The sequence below is a fragment of the Drosophila obscura genome, unplaced genomic scaffold (assembly GCF_018151105.1).
Source record: "Drosophila obscura isolate BZ-5 IFL unplaced genomic scaffold, ASM1815110v1 contig_179, whole genome shotgun sequence".
NCBI lineage: Eukaryota > Metazoa > Arthropoda > Insecta > Diptera > Drosophilidae > Drosophila > Drosophila obscura.
Genome location: NW_024542766.1, coordinates 4,356,650 through 4,364,410, shown reverse-complemented (window position 1 = coordinate 4,364,410; position 7,761 = coordinate 4,356,650).

Below are 7,761 nucleotides of genomic sequence, written 5' to 3'. Positions count from 1 at the left end.
TACTTGAATGGAAATTGACAGAGAGGCAAGGCACAAGCACAGCCAAGGCAGCCCAGGTTTCAAGTTGAGTGGATAATACCACCTTTTCCTTTTTACGCGGGCTCCTTGTTGTCATTAATGAGACGTCTTCTTCAGGGTTCAGCGGGTCCTTCGTTTACGGTTTTGGTTTTCTGTTTTCTGCTTTCAGTTTTCTGTCGTCTGTTCTCTGTCTTCCGTCTTCTGTTCTGTTTGCCCCATTTGCCGTCGAGTCATTTCCACTTGAAGTTGTCAAAGAGAAACTCCATGGACTTTCATGCCTGTTGGCGGCTCCCCTTATCAACTCTCTGTGGCAGTGTGTGTGTGTTTTGGACATTTCGGGCATTATGTCGCGCCTACTTTTTCCGCCTTTTGCCCCGTCTTTGATCTTACGCTTCGTTTCTAATTTGATTATAAACGCACTCGCTCACATTCTCCACCTCTGCGGGCACACACTCTACTCCACTCCACTCCACGCCACTCTCCACTCCACTCTCTTTCTGCCACACTCTATTTCGGTTTTGCTGTTTCTAAAACGTCTTCATTTTCAGCTTGAATGCCTGCCGCACTTTTGGACTTCCCAGTCCATTCCATTCCACCTCATTCCATGCCACTGATGCTGATGAGTACGCGCCGCGGCTTACTCAATGACGCGTTGAAAGTGCCATATAAAAAGAAAAGGACATGAAGACATTCAGAGCAGAGCGCGCCAACGAGAAGGAGATGCCACTAGAGAGACAGAAGACAAGACAACGTTTTAGGAGGAGGTGGAGCAGGACACAGAAAAGTGGGGGACACAGAGAGACAGGGTGCAAAGGCGAGAAGGAGAAGTCATGTCTGGGGTTAGGTGCTGACAGCATTTTAAATGAAATGAAAACGAGATGCTTTCACTTTGCCCTGCCCTGCCCTGCCCTGCCCTTGCACACCGCTTCTGGCGGCGGGTAAATGTCTCACTTGGTTGACTTCTGCTGCTCCCACTGCCAGTGCCACTGCCACTCCCCCCCACCCATACACCACATCCCAACATTGTGTCTCTCGACTGCCAGATTGCCAAAGTAAGCAGAAGTAATGTCAGCGACCTACATGAACTTCTGGGGAAGGGTCTCCATGTCTCCCCCCTGTCTCCCTTGTGGAGGAGTGTGTAAAAAGGGTTTAATGTGATGGCTGGCTTAAAAGGCGATTAGGAGGAGTGGGTGGGGGGTGTAGCGGTTTACATCAACATTAGATGTTGATTCAAATCGATCAACTGGAATGATGCGATGATACGATAATACCCCTATAATGCCAGCCATTCATTTAAATTTCTTGAACATTAGCATAGCAAATTTTCTTGGAATTTCAATTGATTTTAATTGGATATAGTTAGAAAACTGATTATGTGACTACGTCAATATAAATAAGACTAATATTATATATATGGGCGCGCTAAGAAAGGATTTTATATAAGTAAAATTACATTAAAATAGATTTCTGTTATCTAAATTCCTAAAATAAAATATAAAAATTTAAAAAAATTAAACTTAAACGAGAAGGAACGTGTGAGTCGCTTCTGGGGACGCGACTCTACTTATACCCGTACTCAGTCAGCATATACATTTTTAAGCATATAATTATTTAGAACTTAAAAAAAAAAAAAATTTTACATTTTTTTGCTACATCTGTTATCTACATCTACATATACTATTTATATTATACATCTAACATGTATATTCTACATGTACCATTTAGATCTACATCTCCTCCACTAGGGGTTGCTCGCGCACTGAACGCGGCAGAGTGTGCGAGCGAGAAGGAAAATGAGTTGTGTTATTGTGTTCAGGAGGGGGCAGGGGAAGGAACAGAAAATTAATTTCTTCATTCTGGCTATAATTATGATTCGATCTAGTTCAGATTTGGCAATCTGGTAGATATGGGCATTCTCTACGATACTGCGTTTTTAGTTTTATCGTATCTTTAAAATTGTGCCTGCCACAGATTTTCGTTCTTTGTGGGGGCGGAAGGGGGCGGGGCGAAATTCTGAAATACACTTGTAGCAGTGTGATATCACATAAGTCTGGAAACCAAATTTGGTTTCGCTAGCTCTTATAGTCTCTGAGATCCAGGCGCTCATCGAGACGGACAGACGGACAGACGGACGGACGGACGGACGGACGGACGGACGGACGGACAGACAGACATGGCTATATCGACTCGGCTATCGATGCTGATCAAGAATATATACCTTATGGGGTCGGAAAATTTTCCTTCTCTGCGTTACACACATCCACTTTTACCACAAATCTAATATACCCCTTAACTCTTTTTTGAGTACGGGTATAAAAAAGAGAGAAAAATATTAAAATATATTTCAATGGTCTCAACCAGGTACCAATATTTTATTGGAAGGTTATAGCTGGAATATAAATATAAGCACAATTAATTTAACTGAAGAAAACCATTTCCCGTGGTCTGACACTCTGGTCTCTCTAACAGAGTAGCTGAGCAATGCAGGATTAATTTTTAGTGGGTAGGAATTATATTCTTACCTTCAAGAAAAGTCTATAAAATCCTGCCCTCGGCATACACGAGTTTCCACAATCAAACGAACAATCCCAAATAAAGCCGAGTCGGCATTTTTTATGTGTTCTGGTGCTGGTGCTGGTTCTGGTTCTGTTTTTTGTTTGCTTCGCTGAGAATGACGGCGTGGCCTGACAGCGAAATTCACACTTCATTTGAGGCACCTCACGCTTCCCGCAGAACCGGGTACCCCTGACCACTAACCATACAGTATATAGATGTGCCAGTTCATACAACGAAAGGGGCGCAAGCTGAGGTCTGCGGCTCCCAGCGCTTCGGCTCGTGAGGCTGGACACTGGGTCGGGAGCCAGGCCATTCGGGTCGGGAGCTGGGCCGTTCGGCATGTATGACTCATGTCGAGAAGCGAAAGCAAGCTAGAATTGCAAATGTATGTGTGTAAACAGACACGACAAAATTTTGTATCAATTCTTATTTCCGAAACCGTTTTGAGTTTCGTTTCCAGGTTACGTAAATGTGTGTGTGCCATGTATTCACACATCTGTGCTTGTGTGTGGGCTCTACATTGTTGGCCGCTTGAATTGGTTTGTCGTTTTGTTTTGAGGGCTGATGTGATGTAGCGACCTATTAGGGCCGGATCAACCCTGAACCGGGCCCTGGGCAACCATTATATTACTATTATATTATTATATTATATATATAATATATATATAATATATATATATTATATTATATATTATATTATATTATTATATTTTGTATTCAATATTTGGAGTTTTGTCTTTTCAACAAAATTTTTTTTTTTCTAGGAGGGCCCTAGGCAACTGCTAATCCGGCCCTGGACCTATTCCCGTCGTAAGACTTCATCTCGGTGTGTTCTGTCGCTCGACTCGACGCGGGTCGGGTCGAGGCATTGACGAAGCCGTTCATAAAATATTTTTTCGTTTTGTTTTGAAAAGCTGTTGTTGCGACGGGCGCGCAGGGTATTTCTTCCATTCTCCTTTCGGCTTGCCTCTGCTTTCGGCTTCGTCAATGCCTCGACCCGACCCGCGTCGAGTCGAGCGACAGAACACACCAAGAAAATATGAAGTCTTACGACGGGAATAGGTCCAGGCCGGATTAGCAGTTGCCTGGGGCCCTCCTAGAAATAAAAAAAAATTTTGTTGAAAGACAAAACTCCAATATTGATACAATATAATATAATATATAATATAATATAATATATATATATATATATATATATTATATATAATATAATAATATAATAGTAATATAATGGTTGCCCAGCCCGGTTCAGGGTTATCCGGCCCTAATGGTCGCTACATCACATCAGCCCTCAAAACAAAACGACAAACCAATTCAGCGGCCAACATGTAGGCCCACAACGCCGATGTGTGAATACATGGCACACCACATTTACGTAACCTGGAAACGAAACTCAAAACGGTTTCGGTAAGAATTGATACATTTTGTCGTGTCTGTTTACACACATACATTTGCAATTCTAGCCTGCTTTCGCTTCTCGACATGAGTCATACATGCCACGGCCCAGTCCCACCCGATGGCCTGGCTCCCGACCCGGTGTTCAGCCTCACAGCCGAGCGCTGGGCGGGACAGACACTCAGCTTGCGCCCCTTTCGATGTATGAACTGGCACATCTACTGTATGGTTAGTGCCCTGACCCATGCCGCAACACAACCGAACCGAGGAGTAAAAACCCAAGACGAGTGCTAATGTTGCGCATAATAATTTTGTACTAAATTAAATAGTGCGTGGGTCGAGCGAGAGGGATCGGCGGCGGCGTCTCTGATGGATCTGTCGCTTTTGCGTCGCCGTCTGTGCAACATGTTGCTCTTCGCCCTTATTGTTTTTTCCTTCCTTCTTGTTTTTTTTTTGTTGCTTCATGCCACTTGAGCCACAAAGGATATAATTTAGTTTTTATTGCACACGGTTTTGCCTCATCTCTGTGTCTGCCACGTATTTTATTTTGTTCTTGTTCATCAGCTATGCATGGCATGATGTTTGTTTTCACAAGGGTCCTTTACGACTTCTCCGGGCGCTTTTTGTTGCCATCTCGAATGCGTGGTACATATTCGTACGTACTCGTAATACAGTCCGACTGTCTCGCACTGCTTTTGGGTTAACGTTAACTACTCAGTCGCATTGCGTTTTAGTGTTAATTTATTGATGTGCCCTGCCTGCCTGCCCGCTTATACGTCACGTGTTGTCTCTCCATTCTTTTGGTCGCCGCCTTGCCTTTGATGTGCTACATAAATCACAGCTGGAGTTTTTCGAGCATTTAGTAGATGTCTATATAAGAATTTATAAAGGTTTTTCTTACAGCGTTTCGCCTATTTTATGGATAGAGCTATGAAAGAAGGTTTTTATGGGATGAGGATAGGTTTACGTGAGGTCCCAGATTATGATATTCGAAATATATATGATAAATAAAGCCACAGTCTACAGTAGGCCCCAAAGTTATTGTCTATTTTTGTGGTATATTTTTGTTTTTTGCATTCTCTGTGGTTAATATTCTTTGGTGCTTAATTTCTATAAATAAGCGACCGAAAGTCTAACTCTTCTTACTTCTTTAATTTCCATTTATAGAATTTCCAACGTAGTTCCCTTATTTTTTTTTTTTTAATTCTCCTTGATTTGGCCAGCATTTGTCTTTGAATTATTGCCTTGAATTTATATTTTGTTTGGTTTCCCTTTGTGTTCTACATAGACATTTTCCGCCACATGTTAAAATGTGCAAAACGTTCACCTCTTCATATATCATAATCAAATCGAGCAGAAGAGAAAAAAAAAACACATTGCCCAAAGGTTCACTCGCTCCGCTCCGCTCGCACCACAAAACAACACAAAATATTTATGGCCAAACATAAAAATCTTTACGACCTTCCCGATTCAATCAGAACGAGAAAACAGAGAACAGAGCAGAGCAGAGCAACTGTCGGGTTGGGTCGGGTCGGGTACCCCCAAACGACTGCGATGGCGCTTCCTGGCGTACGAGGAATACAACAGGATATAGCCATCCATAAGGTGTTTCCCTGTGCTTCTGGCCCCCCATGTGTGCTGTGTGCTGTGTGTTGTGTGGTGTGCGCTGTGCGCGCTCGCCTCGATAAAGAGAACATAAATTATGGGCCCTATATATCATTGGAAAATCTATCGACAGGGCTGCATTTTTATGGCCATGCCGCCGGAGCAGGAGAACGAATTTAACGAGCCTTCTTCGAGAGTCGAGAGGCTCTGGCGATGTTTATTGATTTACTTGCTAATTTTTCAGCTCAGATCCAAGAACAGCAGCAGGACAACTCTCTCTCTCTCTCTATCGCTCTCTATCGCTCAAGGCTGGTAGTGCGGTCAATCAAGGACAGCAGCAGCAGCAGCAGCAGCAGCAGGCAGACTGAAAGACAGGCAGGCAGGCTGGGCCCATTGTCCTTGATTTATGGTACGTCATTCATTGCCAGCCACCAAAGTTGACACTTCTGCGTATATCCCGCAGTCACAGAGTCCCGTCCCCTGTCAGTCTCAGTCGTCGGTCACTCCCCTGGCAGGGGCGGCTCTGATGTCCTGTGTGTTTGTGTGTGTGTGTTTGTGTGTGTGTGTGTGTGTGTGTGTGTGTGTGTGTGCATCCTGTGACATTTTGACAAATAATTTTATTGATGCTCTCTGCGTCTCTGTTTGGCTTTTAATTGTGCTCAGAGTTCGCTCCGCACGTGATAATTGCTCATTTTATGACGCATTTATCAAAAGTATTTCGAGGTCTCGTCCTTGGCATTGTCCTTTGTCCCATTTTGCATCATGCTGTGTGCATCTGACAGCGAACAATCCTCGCTGTATAGGGAGAGAGAGATCCTGATCCGGAGCCCCGTCCCTTTCCCTATACGCCGTCTCTGACAGTCACGCGTCATTTATTTGCCTCGTTTTTGGCCGGTGACAGTTCCACACACACTCTTGATTGCAATTTCCCCTGAACACAAATTAGGGAAATATTTGTGGGGTTAGAGGTTTGACTTGAGAAATTAAATTCAATCTTCTTCAACAGTTGAGGAAATTTTTAACAAGCTTTAAACTAGGGAAATATATGATATATAGAATATAATTTTAAAGGGCTAATTTAAATTTTTTTTTTTTTAAATTTTTTATATTTTATTTTTCTTGCATATTTTCTATACATTTTTTATTTTTATATATTTTTTATTTATATTCCCTATAAATCCCGCCAACATGTTTTATCGCTTAAAGAAACATTTTTCTCTAATGCATATCCCTTTTACACCCTTTTCACCCAGCAATAACCGGCAGACATATATCATTCCAAAAGCCGCCGCCCCAGACAGATCAGAGAGAATATTGTAGGCAATTAATACTTAATACCAGAAATGGCAATAAAAATTGATGCCATCCATTTATCATTTTAGAATCCTCCACGTGTCAGCGGTGTAGGTATTTCTACCATTTATGTTTTATATATTTTTGTTAGAGGATGGGGGGTAGACAACGATTAATTTGCTTTATTAATCCGCCCAAAAGTGAAGCCACACACGCACACACACGCGGGGGGTGGCCCGCAAAAAATGGCAAAGATCCCTTTTTTTTTTTTTTTTGGGTTGCATTACCGTAAAATTTCAATGTCACCATTATTCTTTTTTTTTTTTTTTTTTTTTTTTTGCTGTTTCGTTCGTTTGGGCAACTATTACGAGATAAATTGTTGTCAATAAATTATCGACAGGCGGCAGGCGGGGAGGAGCTGCGCTGCTCCTGGCACCCGGAACACAGTCACAGCAGGGGACTCTCCTGCATCCCCCTTTTTGTGTTGTGTTGTGTATTTTTTTTTTTTTAGGGATATGTTTGCTCGGGTGTCTGCTTAGTTTTTGGGTTTCTATATTGAATTTATTGCAGTTTGTTTTTCAATTTTTTAAATGTCATTCGTAGATTGGGGGGAGCGCCCCGAACCTTCGGAAGTGAATTATTGTTTGGCTGCCATGGCACGTAGACACATTCAAATCGGAAGTAATTATGGTGGTGCATAAGCGATTCGATTCTGTGGAGTTTTCAATGGCGCATGGATTAAAGTAATAGCAGAGAATATTTAGTCGTCTAGTAAAGTCTATTTACAGATTTCTAAGTGTAAATATTACGCGAAAATAACCTATGAATTTCGCTTAAGATTTAATTGAAACATTCAGATGTTATAAAACATCATAAATTATTGATAAATTTCTT